Consider the following 16,933-nt stretch of genomic DNA (forward strand, 5'->3'; position numbering starts at 1 on the left):
CCTGGGTACAGAAGGATTTTCTTATGAGGAGAGATTGAGAAGGTTGGGCCTGTACTCATTGGAGTTTAGAAGAATGAGAGGCGACCTTATTGAAACATATAAGATTATTAGGGGGCTTTATAGGTTGTTTCCCCTTGTGGAGGGTCTAGGACCAGAGGGCATAATCACAGAGCAAGGGGTCACCCATTTAAGACAGAGGTGAGGACAAATTTCTTCTTCCAGATGTAGTGAATCCAAGGAATTCTTTACCACAGAGGACTGTAGAGGCTGGGTTGTTAAGTATATTCAAGGCTGAGATAGACAGATTTTTAATCAGTAAGGGAGCCAAGCGTTATGGGGAGACGGTAGGAAAGTAGAATTGAGGATTATCAGATCAGCCATGACCGCATTGAATGGTGGAGCAGACTCGATGGGCCGTATGGCCTACTTCAGTTCCTACATCTTATGATCTTATTGTTTAGTGCTGAAGGGAACAGGTGATGAAGCCTGCCAAAGGATCAAGTTGTCTTAAAGTCCATGTGGTCACTGTTTCTCAGCAGCATCTCCATGATATAAGCCTCTTCACAGAGCATATGTACATTGCCGTCAGCCAGTCAGGCATTCCCAGATGCAATGTGAAGAATTCAGGAGTGTCCTCACTGCACCTCCTCATCATCCTCCTGGAACCTTGTGGCAACGAGGGCCTCACAACTACATCTGCCAGTGCAATGGGCTCATTGCCTGCACCCTCGCTTTCCAGGACCTCATCACCACCATCTCCTTCGACTTCCTCCTCACCGGAGAGGACGTGCAGCTCTTGCATCTACTTATCATCCAGGTGCTCCATTCTTTGTGTCACCAGGTTGTTTAGTGAGCAGCAAACCGCTATGATGCGCAACACCCCCTGGGGAATGTACTGCAGTGCTCCGCCAGATCTGTCCAGGTGCTGGAACCTCATTTTCAGGATGCCAATGGTGTGATCAACCAAACTCCAGGTTGTGGCATGAGCCTTATTATACCTTCACTCTGCTACAGTCTGAAGCCACCTTACGGGTGTCATCAGCCACATCCTCTGCGGGTAGCCCTTGTCCCCGAGGAGCCAACCCTGCATCCTGTGAGGTCCCTGGAAGATGTCAGGGATCTAAGGCCTGCTGAGGATATACAAGTTGTAGATGCTTCCGGGTTATCTTGCATACACCTGCATGACCCAGTTTTTATGGTCACAGACCAGCTGAACATTGAGAGAGTGGAAGCCTTTGCGGTTCATATACTGGACTGCTTGTTGCCTGGGAGATCTTAGAGCCACATGGGTGCAGTCAATGGCACCCTGCACCCGTGGGAATCCAGAAATCTGAGCAAATCCCAGCTCCCTTGCTTCTTGGCTTGCCTGATCCCTGGCGAAATTGACAAAGGTATGTGCCTTGGCCAAAAGGGTGTCCGTGACCTCCTGGATACATTTGTGGGTGGAGGCTCCCACAAAGGAGCCACTGCCATATAATTTGAGCGTGGCAGTAACTTTAACTGCCAATGGCAGTTAATACCTTCTGAATCCCTATGGTGCCAAATCCTGCAAAAGGTGGCACATGGGCATGATCAGTTCCCTTGACATGCACAGGTAATGGTGACACTGGTTCTCGCTCGTCTGCAGGTAGCACATGCGCCATCTATAGACCTTGGCTCCAGCAATGTACCTTTGATACAACAGTTCCGTGGGGTTCATCCTCTCCGTGCCACCCCTTGATCTTCAGGGTTCTGCTCTTCCCTTTGAAGAACCAGGCGCTTCTGTCCCATTCTTCTCGTTCTTCTCTCCTGCCTATAAGAAATCAGGCAGACAGCGAGATCACCAGACTCCATGTTCCTGATGGTCTCAAAGAGAACGATGCAAGAGTCAGCAATTGTCTCCCGAGGACCACTCTTGGTCAAGTCATTACCAGCGGCTGCCTCTCAAGGCCCGTTAATGCATGCCGGAGAGTCCAGGCCACCACATGAGTGCAAATGATGGCTCACCATGCCCACACCTAGCACCACCCCACACCACATGACCAAGTGGTGGCAGCTTCAGCCACTTGACTGCATCCTTAGCTCTCATCTCAGATGCAGGCATTTTCCTAACCTGGACTCCAAGACTTTGCGGTTTGCTTGGACCATGAGGGGGACTTTTCAATGTCAACTGAAACATAATACAAGAGACTAGGAGCGCACCCCTCTGACAGTGTTCGATAGCCACCTTTCCCACTAGGATCCCCAGGCTTGCACCATAGCACTCATTCAAGTTTGAAGTGTGCACACAAGGGGTTAACAGTAGAGGAGCACCATGAGGAATTGGTGCTGCTTGAGTGGGCACAATTATTTGACTAGGCTGACTCCAAGCACGTCAACTGAGCTCAAGCTAAACGCTCTCAGCTGAGGTGGAGTGCTCATTGTTGATATGTTTTGCCATTAGCCCGGCCATTTTCTTCCCCTCCCCACCCCAGTCCCTGCATGTGTTTGTGCTCAGTGCTGCCATGACCCCTCCAAAATTGTCGCCCTTGCCCTGAGATTGCCTTCTTACCCTTGCCCCTTTGCACTGTCACCCTTGCCCTGGCACCATTAGCCAGCCACGAAGAATGTAAACAACAGTCAACCTGAAGTAACTATACATTCTCTTAGAAGAAAGAAGCATTTATGATGCAAAGAGAATATGGTTTTAGTTATTACAGAATGATTACAGCACTGATGGAGGCCATTCAGCCTATTGTGTCTGTGCTGGCCCTCTAAAGGAACAATTCAACTAGTATCACACCCCTGCCTTCTCACTAGCCCTGCACATTCTTCCTCTTCAGACAATAATCCAAATCCCTCTTGAATGCCTTTGATAGAACCCGCCTCCAACATGATTCATTATTATTCTTATTATTAGTCACTAAATTATTGTAACACCACATCTTTTAACTCCTTTGATTATTTCCTTTGAGAACTTTAGGCACAATTCTGTGGAGTACATTTATATATTATTAGACCTATCCCAAAATGCTTTGAGATGCACTTTATTTCTATTCTTTACTGCTACAAGAAAAAAAACACATCGATAATCAAAACCAAAACTGTTACTCAAAAGGAGAACTTGGAATTCTGTTAATTCCTGCATAAAATTACCTGTATATCCATTTCTGAAAGGATATTACCCCATCTCTTCCAACCAGTTCAGAATAGGCTCGAGTTTCATCAACTGAAACAATGCCACAAAAAGTGGTTGGTAGCAAATAATGAATGTAATGTACAGACTGAAATATAAAAAAAAAACCTTGATCTTAGTTCATGCATCTTAGTTTCCTTAGTTCATTTAAGTTACATTTTTCAACCTTACTAAAATGTCTGATTATCTTTAATATGTCTTCTGTCAATGCTGCTGCTACAGGGAAAATCCACTGTCTTGATTTTTAAGGATCAGTGACTTGGTACTAAATTATTTTTTATTTAAAAGTCAACCCCAGTTTTATCCAGTTCATTAAACATTACTATGGCCCCGGCCCATTTTCTTTAGTTCTAATCAGTTCTGAGATGAAATGAAAAGAACTGCAATAAATGTTACACACCCATAGTTCAACTTTTGCCAGTTTTACAAGTTCTTTGCATTGGTGATGTTATGACAAAGAAAAACGAATGGATCAACGTTAAGTGAGGTTTACTGTATAGTCAAACTATAGCACCAACAAAATAAGTGAGCAAATGTATGTTTATGTTAAGTTCATTTGAGAGCTCATAGGTTGAGCCTTTTACATACAAACATATATATGAACATACAAACAAATGAATTAGGACCAGGAGTAAGCCATAAGGCCTTTCAAGCATGCTCCACCACTCAATAAAATCATAGCTGATCTGATTGTAACCTCATTCCCACATTCCTGCCTACCCCTGATAACCTTTCACCCCCTTGGTTATCAAGAATCTATCTAGATCTGCCTTAAAAATATTCAAAGACTCTGCTTCCATTGCATTTTGAGGAAGAGAATTCCAAAAACTCACGACTCTCAGAGAAAAAGTTTCTCCTCATCTCTGTCTTAAATGAATGACCCATTATTTTTAAACAGTGACCCCTAGTTCTAAATTGTCCCACAAGAGGAAACATACTCTCCATACCCACCCTGCCAAGGCCCCTCAGGATCTTAAAGGTTTCATTGAAGCCATATCTTTCTCTTCTATACTCCAATGGATACAAGCCTAACCAGTCCAACATTTCCTCATAAGACAACCCACCCGTCCCTGGTATTAATCATTAAACCTTCTCTGAACTGTTTCTAATGCATTTATATCTTTCCTTAAATAAGGAGACCGATGCTGTACACAGTTCTCCTGACGTGGTCTGACAGTGCCCTGAACAACTGAAGCCACAACCTCCCTACTTTTCAATTCCCCTCACAATAAATGATAACATTATATTAAATTTCCTAATTACTTGCTGTACCTGCATACTAGTCTTTTGTGATTCATGCACTCATATCCCCCTGAATTTCAGAGCTCTGCAACCTCTCACCATTTAGATAATAAATTTCTTTTTTGTTCTTCCTGCCAAAATGGACCAGTTCACATTTGCCCACATTACAGTCCATTTGCCAAATCTTTACCCACTTACTTAACCTATCTATGTCCCTTTGTAGCCTCCTTATGTCCTCTTCACAATTTACTTTCCTACTTTGTGTCGTCAGCAAATTTCACAATCATATCTTTGGTCCCTTTATCCAAATCATTTATGTAAATTGTAAAAAGTTGAGGCCCCAGCATTGATCCCTGTGGCACACCACTTGTTACATCTTGCCAACCACAAACAGACCCTTTTATGCCTACCCTCTGTATTCTTTAGCTAGCCAATCTTCTATTCATGCTAAAATATCACCACCTACACCATGAGCTTTTACTTTCCGCAATAACGTTTGATGTGGTACACTCTCAAATGCCTTCTGGAAAACCAAGTACTGTACATGCACCGGTTCCCCTTTATCTCACAGCATATGTTATTTTTTCAAAGAACTCCAGTAAATTGGTTAAACATGATTTCCCTTGCAGAAAACCATGTTGACTCTGCCTGATTACCTTGAATTTTTCTAAGTGCCGTGCTATAACATCTTTAATAATAGCATCTAACATTTTCCCTTTAACAGGTGTTAGGCTAACTGGCCTGAAGTTTCCTGCTTTCTGTCTCCCTCCCTTTTTGAATAAAGCAGTTACATTTGCTATTTTCCAATCTAATGGAACCTTCTCCAAATCTAGGGAAATTTGGAAAATTAAAACCAATGCATCAATTATCTTACTAGCCACTTCTTTCAAGATCCTAGGATGAAGCCCATCCAGACCCAGGTGTGTGCCAGCCCACAGCCCCAACAATTTTCTCAATACAATTTCCCTGGTGATTTTAATTTTTCTGAGTTCCTCCCTCCATTCCATTTCCTGATTTACAGCTATTTCTGGGCTGTTAGATGTATTGTGAAGACCAATGTAAATTATCTGTTCAATTCATTTGTCATCTCTTTGTTTTCCATTATTAATTCCCCAGACTCACTTTCTATAGGATCAGTGCTCACTTTGATAAATCTTCTCTTATTTAGAAATTCTTACTATCCATCTTTATATTTCTAGCCAGCTTTCTCTCATACTCCAATTTTACCCTCCTTATTAATCATTTGTTTTTAACTATATCCTGAAAGGTTTTCAAATGGATATGCATTGATGAGTGAAGTAATAAAACCAGTCAGCAACTGCAGTTAATTCTTCACATTCAAATTAGGTTCACAGCCATATCTTTTTTCTCAGTGACTGTCTCCGTCTCCGAATTACCCCACGTGGATTTCAACTGAAATTCCACCCCTCATGTTTTGAACCCACCCAGGATTACAGGTATTTCCGGGACATAAAACGTTTCTCGGACTGCTGTTCCCGTCACATTCTGAGATCCACACTCAGTACCATGTGCCGCCATATGAACACACTCGACCACTCCCTCCAGCAGCACCGCTGTACCCTTTTTCAAAGCTGCGTGTGCCCCCAGTTTCATTTTATTCTTCGTCTCATCAAGAAACTTTTTCTCTTTCTCTCAAGTGCTAAGGAACGCAAGCTCCAACAACTCATCGACACCAACACCCATCTAGGACCCCCCACCCCTGCCTGTCCCTCCATCCCCACCCCATCTTCCAATCCCAGCCCCAGCCGTGTGTTCACTATACCTCCTGACCTTCCCCTCTCCGATGCTGAACGTTCAGTGCTCAGCAAAGGACTTAGTTTCATACCCCTACGTCCTCACATTAATGAATTTTGGGCTCGGCACGATGCTGAACTCTTCTTCCGCCGTCTTCGTCTCCGGGCTCACTTCTTTGGGCAGGAGTCCTCTCCCCGTTCAACGGATCCTTTCACCCACCTCCAATATTCTCCCTCCACCTGGACCCCTCCTTCTGGATTCTTACCTTCTCTTGATCTTTCCATTGAGAACTGTCGGCGCGACATTAGTCGTCTCAATTTCTCTGCTCCTCTCACCCATTCTAATCTCTCTCTTGCTGAACTTACTGCACTCCATTCTCTCAGGTCCAACCCTGACATCGTCATCAAACCCGCTTACAAGGGTGGTGCTGTTGTTGTCTGGCGCACTGACCTCTGCCTCGCGGAGGCTGAGCGTCAACTCGCAGACACTTCCTCCTACCTCTCCCTGGACCATGACCCCACCACTGAACATCAAGCCAATGTTTCCAGGACTGTCACTGACCTCATCTCCTCTGGGGACCTTCCTCCCACAGCTTCCAACCTGATAGTCGCCCAACCTCGGACGGCCCGCTTCTACCTCCTACCCAAAATCCACAAACAGAACTGTCCCGGTAGACCGATCGTGTCAGCTTGCTCCTGCCCCACAGAACTCATTTCTCGTTATCTTGACTCCCTTCTCTCTCCCCTTGTCCAGCCCCTCCCCACCTACATCTGTGATTCCTCTGACACCTTACGTCACATCAACAATTTCCAGTTCCCTGGCCCCAACCGATTACTCTTCACCATGGATGTCCAATCCCTCTACACCTCCATCCCCCACCAGGATGGTCTGAGGGCCCTTAGCTTCTTCCTCAAAGAGAGGCCCGAACAATCCCCATCCACCACTACTCTCCTCCATCTGGCTGAACTTGTTCTCACACAGAACAATTTCTCCTTCAACTCCTCTCACTTTCTCCAAATAAAAGGTGTGGCTATGGGTACCCGCATGGGCCCCAGCTATGCCTGTCTCTTTATGGGGTATGTGGAACATTCCTTGTTCCAGTCCTACTCCGGCCCCCTTCCACAACTCTTTCTCCGGTACATCGATGATTACTTCGGTGCTGCTTCATGCTCTTGTCAGGACTTGGAAAGATTTTGCTTCCAATCTCCACCCCTCCATCATTTTCACGTGGTCCATCTCTGACACTTCCCTTCCCTTCCTTGACCTCGCTGTCTCAATCTCTGGTGATAGACTGTCCACCAATATCCATTACAAGCCTACCGACTCCCACAACTATCTTGACTACAGCTCCTCACACCCCGCTTCCTGTAAGGACTCCATCCCATTCTCTCAGTTCCTTCGCCTCCGTTGCATCTGTTCCAATGATGCTACCTTCAAAAATAGTTCCTCTGAAATGTCCTCCTTCTTCCTTAACCGAGGTTTTCCACCCACGGTTGTTGACAGGGCCCTCAACCGTGTCTGGCCCATCTCCCGCGCATCCGCCCTCACGCCTTCTCCTCCCTCCCAGAATCATGATAGGGTCCCCCTTGACCTCACTTATCACCCCACCAGCCTCCGCATTCAAAGGATCATCCTCCGCCATTTCCGCCAACTCCAGCATGATGCCACTACCAAACACATATTCCCTTCACCCCCCACTGTTGGCATTCCGTAGGGATCGTTCCCTCCGGGACACCCTGGTCCACTCCTCCATCACCCCCTACTCCCCAACCCCCACCTATGGCACCACTCCATGCCCACGCAAAAGATGTAACACCTGTCCCTTCACTTCCTCTCTCCTCACCGTCCAAGGGCCCAAACACTCCTTTCAAGTGAAGCAACATTTCATTTGCATTTCCCCCATCTTAGTCTACTGCATTCGTTGCTCCTAATGCGGTCCCCTCTACATTGGAGAGACCAAACGTAAACTGGGCGACCGCTTTGCAGAACACCTGCGGTCTGTCTGCAAGAATGATCCAAACCTCCCTGTCGCTTGCCATTTCAACACTCCACCCTGCTCTCTTGCCCACATGTCTGTCCTTGGCTTGCTGCATTGTTCCAGTGAAGCCCAACGCAAACTGGAGGAACACCTCATCTTCCGACTAGGCACTTTACAGCCTTCCGGATTGAATATTGAATTCAACAACTTTAGGTCTTGAGCTCCCTCCTCCATCCCCACCCCCTTTCTGTTTCTTCCCCTTTCCTTTTTTTTTCCAATAAATTATATAGATTTTTCTTTTTCCCACATATTTCCATTATTTTAAAATATTTTTAAATCTTTTATGCTCCCCCCACCCCCACTAGAGCTATACCTTGAGTGCCCTACCATCTATTCTTAATTAGCACATTCGTTTAGATAATATCACCAACTTCAACACCTATGTGTTCTTTTGTTCTGCTGGATGTGACATCTTTTGATGAGCTGCTTCTATCACTGCTTTTGCCTACAACCACACCACCCTCCTCCACTTCTCTCCCCCCACCCAAACACGCCCCCCCCCACCCCCCCATCCCCCCCACCACCTTAAACCAGCTTATATTTCACCTCTTCCTGGGATTTACCTAGTTCTGTCGAAGGGTCATGAGGACTCGAAACGTCAACTCTTTTCTTCTCCACCAATGCTGCCAGACCTGCTGAGTTTTTCCAGTTAATTCTGTTTTTGTTTCAAATTAGGTTGCCTGTTTTTGAAGATAAGAAAGACAATTAAACAATCTAGACACAGTAGATTTGCAAAACAAACGGTATTTTAATCTTCATACTTATATTTTTTATTACCAAAATACAGTAGGAACATAGGAATATAGGAGCAGAACTAGCCCATCTAGCCCATCGATCATGTTCTGCCAGTCAATATAACCATGGCTGATCATTCACTTTAATATCTTTGTCCCACACTATCCCCATATCCCTTTATGTTATTGGTATTTAGAAATCTGTCAATCTCTCCTTTAAGCATACTCAATGATTGAGCTTCCACAGCACTCTAGGGTAGAGAATCCCAAAGATTCACAACCCTCTGCGTAAAAAGATTCTCCACACCTCGGTTCTAAGTGGCTTCCTCCTTCTTTTGAAATTGTGTCCCCTAGTTCTAGACTCCCCAACATCTTACCTGCATCTAACCTGTCTATCCCTTTAACTGTTTTGTAGGTTTCTAAAAGATCACCTCTTATTCTTCAAAACTCTGAAGAATACAGGCCCAGTTTCCCCAATTTCGCTTCATAGGACAGTCCTGCCATCACGGGAACAAGTCTGGTGAATGGTTCATCTCACACAAAAGAGAGACCTGTAATCTTTGTTTTAGCGCAGTTACTGTAGGGCATTATAAGGAATGTTTTAAGTGCTTTAAACCATCTGTAACAAATGTTATCCAGAGATGTAAAAGCTAGAAGACAACAAACTTCCTTTGCTTAGCTGAATGTAACCTTACCACTTGCATTATTAAAATGAGATTTAAAATTATTGAACACTGAATGCATTTTTAGGTACATATAATTCCACAGCTTTGATTAGCTAAATTTAAAGCTGTTAAAATACTTTTACTTCTGCCCCATTTTCAGGCAATTCTGCTTTCTCTTTGCAGCCATCAGAACTTTCATTTTAGTCTCAATTGAACCTTTTAAATCTTGCAATTCTTACAGCTTTTTCTATTGCAAAATAAAGTGATGCATTATCACCAGATCACACTTCTGACCTAGCTATTCTTCATTAGTATCAGCAATCACTCATTTTGGTTTAAAATGTTAATGCTTCACTTTTAAAAATAGATACAGTTCTATATGTTTAAATAGGTTCATAAACCATTCACTCAATTCAGAACATTACTCTGAAAATATTCAAATGTTGACAGGTATAAGTACAGCATCTATATAAATATCATCCAACAGGAAAATTGACCCAGTCGCCACACATAAATTATACAAATTAATTGCTTCACAACTGAATTTAAGCCACATCTTATTCACTATATATAAAAGCAAAATATTGTCAATGTTGGAAATCTGTAATTAAAAACAGAAATGCTGGAAACAATCAGTAGGTCTGGCTGCATCAGTGGAGAGAGAAACAGTTAACAAAATGTTTCAGGTCAGTGGCCCTTCGTCAGAACACCTGAGTTCTGCTGAAGTATCACTGAACTGAAATGTTGAGCAGGATTTTCTTCCCGGGGGGCGGGAAACGGAAATCAGGACCATTTCCAGTTCCTAAACCCATGCACAGGGGGCAACAGTCACCGACCCTAATTTTGACAGGGCTGATTGGCCTGGAGACAGGTTTGGCAGCTAATTAGCAGTTGCGAGAGTGGAGGTGGGACTGCTCAAGTGCGGGCCAAATTTAAACAGACCATGGCAGCCATTACCGTGGGTAATTTCACTTCTTCGCCTTCAGTTTGGAAGATCAAAGAATCAAGAGAGGCAGAGGCCTGGAACCTGAGACAGGATAGCACCTCGATTATAGGATGTGGTTTTGGAGGTCCTCCTTGAGGACATTTAGGAGAGGAGGGAGGTCCTCTTCCTGAAGGGTGGCAGGAGGCCATGCTAAGCAGGTCTGGATGGACTAAGAAGGACTGTGGTGTGTGGAAATTGGATCCACTATGGAAAGGTGAGTGCAGTCCCCAACCCTCTGGACATGCTCTACATTCACCCTCCAGCAGACACACCAGCTGAGGAGCTTGAAGCCACATGCTGCTCTTGAACATGAGAGGATTGAGCACCCAGGGCACTCATTGACCCCTTAGAATGACTCAGAGCCAGAGGTCTGCTGAGAACCTGAGAGCACTGAAACATGCAGCTTCCAATGAATATGACCAGCTGGCATTGGCCACAGAGGCCAGCCATGCCTTATTCTGCTCTCTCTTTCATCCTTGCAGAAGACATGAGCTCATAATGCCTGTGAGAGGGCCAGATGGGAGGAGGGGTTCCCTACCTACATGTGATCATCACCATGGAGAGAGAGTCATGGACATTGTCAGGGTGCAGACCACAAGAAAGTAGCACAAGGCAAAATGGGCATCCATGGAGGAGATTAGAGAATACAAGGAGTTCATTAAGGGGTGCATTGGACTCTAACCCGTCGGACAGCATACTGAAAACCAAGTTGCTCTGGGGAGCCTCAGCACTGCCAAGGTCTCTGCTCTCCAAAGTTAGTTCTCATCATCTCTTCTTGTGTTTCCCATAGGTGCAGATGTTGAGGCAATTAGACCAAGTCCCTCACCATCACCGGGCCAAGAATGACAGAAAAGCTCAGGCCAAACACCTTACAAGTGTACACACCATCAGTGCAGATACAGTCACCCAGGCAGGGCTTCGCATGCTGTTAGGGTGGCATTGAACAATGAGCATGGTAATGGTGTGCAGGAGGAGGTACCTCTTGGAGAATGGAGGACAGACACAGTCTTTTGCAGCTGGGCACAGGTACAGGGCCTCAGGAGTCACTGCAAAGGAGGGTCTATTTAGACTAGCAGCAACAGATGTGCAGCCACATGTCTGAGTTCCCCAAGGCAGTGCAGGGTCAGGGGCTGAGAAAGGAGCCGTCCATCCAGCTCATGTACACCACTATGGCTCAGTGCTTTGAGCGTATCAGCTCCTCCATTGAGATAGTGGCCAACCTAATGGAGAGCCATATGTGGCAGCACTTGGAATGCATGCAGGAACTCTGCACTCACGTTTGCAGTGGACATGCCACACCATGTAGCCTTGACTAGCCAGTAGCACTAATGGTGCAGGGATGTTTGGAGTGATGCCAAACCCCAGCTGGTGCTTCCTTCCAGCCATCTGGAGCACCAGGCAAGGGCTGAGGCAGTCACTGAGCGGGATGTGGGTGCCACCCTTTAGGGGGCACTTCATCATCATTGTTAGCCTTCTTGTCCCTCCGACAGAGGGGATATCAGTGCAACAGGCAGAGGCTGCCTTGCACAGTGGGGAGAAACATGATGTACATTTCAGGTGCAGGCAGAGACAAGTGAGGAGGTTGCCTCTACCTCCTCCAAGGCCACAAGGGGAGCATCAAGTAGAAGTGGCCAAGCCTGAAGGCCACGACTATGGTCAAAGCACTGAGTGAGTCACTGGGGTGTCTTCTACCTGTAACTGTGCATTGTTTTCCTTTATAAGCACCTTATAAATATTGACACATGAAGTACAGTGTGTAACTTTTATTAAAGGTTGGACAAGGAAATAGGTATGAAGTGATGAAAGAGATATGTTAATGGTGAAGCCTCTGGGCAGATGTGCATCCATCATTGGCTGTAAGAGTTTGCATGTTCCAGACTGTGTCTTCAAAGCCAGTGTTAACACGGGAAGCAAGAGAGAGATTCAAACCATGCCATTGCTCCTGGGCCAGAGGGGCTCAGCTGAAGTAAACCTGTATCAGGTGACCCTGACATTGATTGCATCCCGACAAGACCCTCAAGTCCTATGCTGGGCCTGGCCACCTCCCAATGCAGTCAGGGGCATCTCAGTGTTCTGCATCTTTCCCCTCTGACTACTATTCCTTCTCCTCTTCCACCTCCTGCTCCTCCTCTTCCTCCAATGAGCTGTATTCCTCCTAACCCTGTTCAAGGTTCACACCACCCTGGAGAGCCATGTTATGGACACTGCAACAGACCACCAAAATTAGCGAAACCCTTGCAGCAATGTACTGGAGTATGCCACTCCACCAGTCCAGGAAGCAGATCCGCATCTTCGGAAGCCTGATGGCTTGATTGATAGTTGTCCTAGTGAATAGATGGCTTCAATGATATCACCTCTGTGGCTCTGTCTCTGGCTTTTGTAATGGAGTGAGTAGCCATCTCTTCAAGGGGTATCCCATATCCCCTAGAATCCTTACAAGAAGTTTGAGGGGTGAAGTGAAGAGCTGCAGGAGCCAAGACAGGCGGAGGATGAAAGACTCATGGCAGCTGACAGGAAAATGAGCACTTTATTGTGGTTGCTGAACATTGAGGGAGTGGAAGACTTTCCTGTTGATGAATCTGACTGGCCGGTCACTAAATACCTGACAGTCGCATGGGTACAAATGAAAATGCCCTGCACCTGGGGGAATCCAGCCATAGCGGCAAAACCCACTTCCCTCTGTGGCTGTGAGGATCTGTCTATCTGAAATTGAATGTACTGCATGGATCTTGCAAATAGGGCAAGATGTAGTGGTTTGCAGCCATTTGCAGGGTGTCACCAAGCTCTGCTGCTGATCCTTGGACAGAACCAAAAGTGAAGAAGTTCAAGACCACAGTGATTTTGATGACGATTGGCAGAGCATGGCAAGCAGTGCTGTGAAGTGTTAGTCTTCGGCGATGAGGGCATAGCTGTCTGTGACCAACTGCCTGAAGATCCTCCTGCGGCATTGATTCTTGATTATTTCAAGGTAGCTCCATCAATGGCAGTAGATTTTATGTTGAGGGTACAATTTCCATTTCCTTCCTATCCTTCGTCCCTCTCCTCAGCCCTCCGAATGCCTGGGACTCTGCTATTCATGTGGAAGGTTTTGCTCCTCATCCCCATTGGACCCAAAATCTGAGAGTCATGCCCCCATTGCCAGCTATTGTTTTCCTTGTGCTCAGGTAGCCACTAATTATGGTTGGCAGCCTTGCCCCCTCTTCTTATGCACCACAATGCCAGAAGGGTGATAAGCCCCTGAAATGGAGGGTGGAATGTGGGAGGCAGGTCAGGAGTGCATTAGAATAGTCAAATTTAGAGGTAACAAAAGGCATAGATGAGGGTTTCGGCAGATGAGCTGAGGCAGGAGCATTTGGGCAATGTTACAGAAGTGGAAATATCCATGTGATGCCATGGATATATGGTCAGAGGTTCATCTCCAGGTCAAATACAATACTAAGTTTGCTAAGAGTCTGGTTCAGCCTCACAATTGTCACAGAAAGAGATGAAGTTGGTGGCCAGGGAAAGGAGTTTGTGGCAAAGATGGAAGACAAAACAATTTCAATGAAGGAATTTCTCATTCATCCAGTGGTGGATGTCAGACAAGCAGTCTGAGAATTTAGTGACAGTGGAGGGGGAAAGAAATTAGTGATGAGATGGAGCTGGGTGGTGTCAACACACATGTAGAATCTAACATTTCTTTATCAGTTGATGTCGGCGAGGGGCAGCATGTACATGAGAAACTTTGACATTGTCTATTCTTCTACCAGATGCAATGAGATATAAGCGGAAACAAAATGGTAGCATTAAAACTAATCTTTTCCTCTTCTTTAATTTTGCTTGCGTCTGCAGTAAAGTGTGTTTCACTTGAAGTCTCCTTTTGCTAATTCTGCCATTTTTAACAGTGCCTCACTCTCTAATTTTTACCAAGTTCTCTGAGAAAAGAATGAATAACCTTTATGTGATTTGTAACAAATAATGTTTATTATAAATGCATTAAGATTTACTTACCCTACTTGTCGTCACCTATCCTTTCCATCAGTTTTCTTCCTCTTCTACTTTTTGGAATTTTACTCCAATGTGATCAAACCCTGGCCCTTGCAGGTCACATGCCATCATGTGATTGCCCAACAGATTCCTTATTTGGCACTTTGATGTGCAAAACACATGTTGTTTCTTTTCATTCCTCCCCTCGAGGAGTACTACTAGTTCTAAAAATAAGTTTAATTAATGCTTTTTTGAACTTATTATCAATCAAGTTTCCCAGTTAGACATAGCTCCATCGTCTTTTGAGATGTAAACAGTCATCTGGATGTCAAATCACTTAATACTCTATTTGCAAATTTAATTGCCATCATACGCTTAAGTTCCATTTCTCCATCAATAACCCTAAGCATGAAAGAATCAAATGCTGAATTTCTCTATCATCCAACTAGACATATAAAAACTGACTGTTAAAGAAAACATTCGCTATCAATGTCACTGATTTGTCACTCTGAGGTTAGGAGAAAGATGTACTGTTGATGCAGATTAAAGGGAATTCAACTGTGCTTCTGACCATCACAAACCTGGCATGAGACCACTTATTGCTGACATTTGGTGCAAAAAATACAAAACATTCTTTGCCTTGATGAATACATAATGTGCTGCTCAAAGAAACTTCAATATTATTCCTAATGCAACATTTAATCATTAGACATCAGCAAAACACAACAAATGACATGTTTTACAAAAAACTATACTTATAAAAAGGTTAAATCACCCACGTGTTTTCACAACCAGCTCCACCATCATATTTATCTGTTACATCACAACAATATGCAGAGGGGGAAAATATCCAACACATGCAAATAACAGTTGGAAAAAAGTAGTCAAATACAATATGTAGAAAATTAAGATATTGAGAATATTTTTCTCTCTTCCTTAAGTCTTCTCCAAAACGAGATCCTCTCCTTTGGAAGAGTTCAAAGTGAATTACAAATCCGCCCTTAGGCCTTGAACTAGGAGTTAATGAAATAGTTTTGTCACTATGAATAAAACAAAATGACCAACCAAAAGACAAGTGACGAACCAACAACTTCTACAGGCCATTTTGTTTTCTGTTTTCAGACCCAAGGCAATAACTAAGTCCCATAAGCAGAGCAATTTGTAAATAACCGTACAACTTTATATAATTTGAAATGCAACCATAGCATCAATATGAATGTAGAGTAAATATCTTCAACAAATTAGATGTCAACAAGTGGTCACAGCTAGTGGCTACAAGCCTTGGCATAAGAAGGGCATAAGCAAGTAGTGTGTATGTGGACTTTTGAAAAGCCTTTAGCAAGATAATATTGCAGAAGTTACTAGAGCAGATTAACAGGAATGGAATTAGGGAGAGGTTTGAAAACTGAATTAAGAACTGATTAGAAGGAAGAAAACACAACTGGAGTAAAAAGCTGTTTTTCCAGAGTAGTTGGAAGTAGGTTGGGTAGTGATATAACACAAAGTTGAGTTCCAGGACTAATTCTGTTCACTTTGTATATCCGTGATTTGGGAATAGATCTAGTGGGACTAGTATTAAAATTTGCGGATGATTCCAAGATAGGAGGAACAGTTAATTCTTTCGAAGATCAGAGGAAACTGAAAAGGAATATTGATATGGCGGGGCAATGATTAAAAAGTGGCAGATAGAATTCAGTATTCGTGGGAGATGAAACATTTTTTTAAAAGCTTCTTGGAACAGAAGCTTGGTCAAGTGGAAGAGCAGTTGTATTGGGGGGTATAGGTTCACAGAACATGGCAGCAATTCGGGTTGGTATGTTTTATTTTAAGAAAGTTAGTAGTAATCTAAATTTATCACAAGAGGTATAGAATATAAAAGCCAAGAACTAATGATAACACTATATAAACACTTAATAAGCCCTTAGTAAGAGCACTGTGTACAAAATTTGGTTCTGCACAGTAGGAAGGATATTGAAGCTTTAGACAGGCTGACACACAGATACAATAGGATGCCTGGTATGCAGTTAAACAAATATGAAGACTTGAAAAACTGCTTTTATCTTGTTAAAACAACACAGATTATGGGGCATTATGATGAAAGTGTTTAAAATTACAAAAGAATGAAATAGGGTAGATAGAAGCAGACTGTTTCCAGCAGTTGAAGGGTCTAGGGGGTCACAGAGACAAGATTAAATGCAAAAAAATTAGAACAAAGAGCAGAGATACTTCATTATAGAGAGGGTTGTGAGGCTGTGGAATTCACTTCCAGAGTTAGACGTTGAGGTAGAAGCTGGATCAACGTTCAACATTAGACTGGGTAAGTAGAAGCAAAATGGATTGAAGAGATAGGGAAACATGGTGGATAAAAGTGATTAAAGCTATTTGTTTGTATAA

This window comes from Carcharodon carcharias, chromosome 16, assembly GCF_017639515.1.
Source record: "Carcharodon carcharias isolate sCarCar2 chromosome 16, sCarCar2.pri, whole genome shotgun sequence".
In the NCBI taxonomy this organism is placed as follows: Eukaryota; Metazoa; Chordata; class Chondrichthyes; order Lamniformes; family Lamnidae; genus Carcharodon; species Carcharodon carcharias.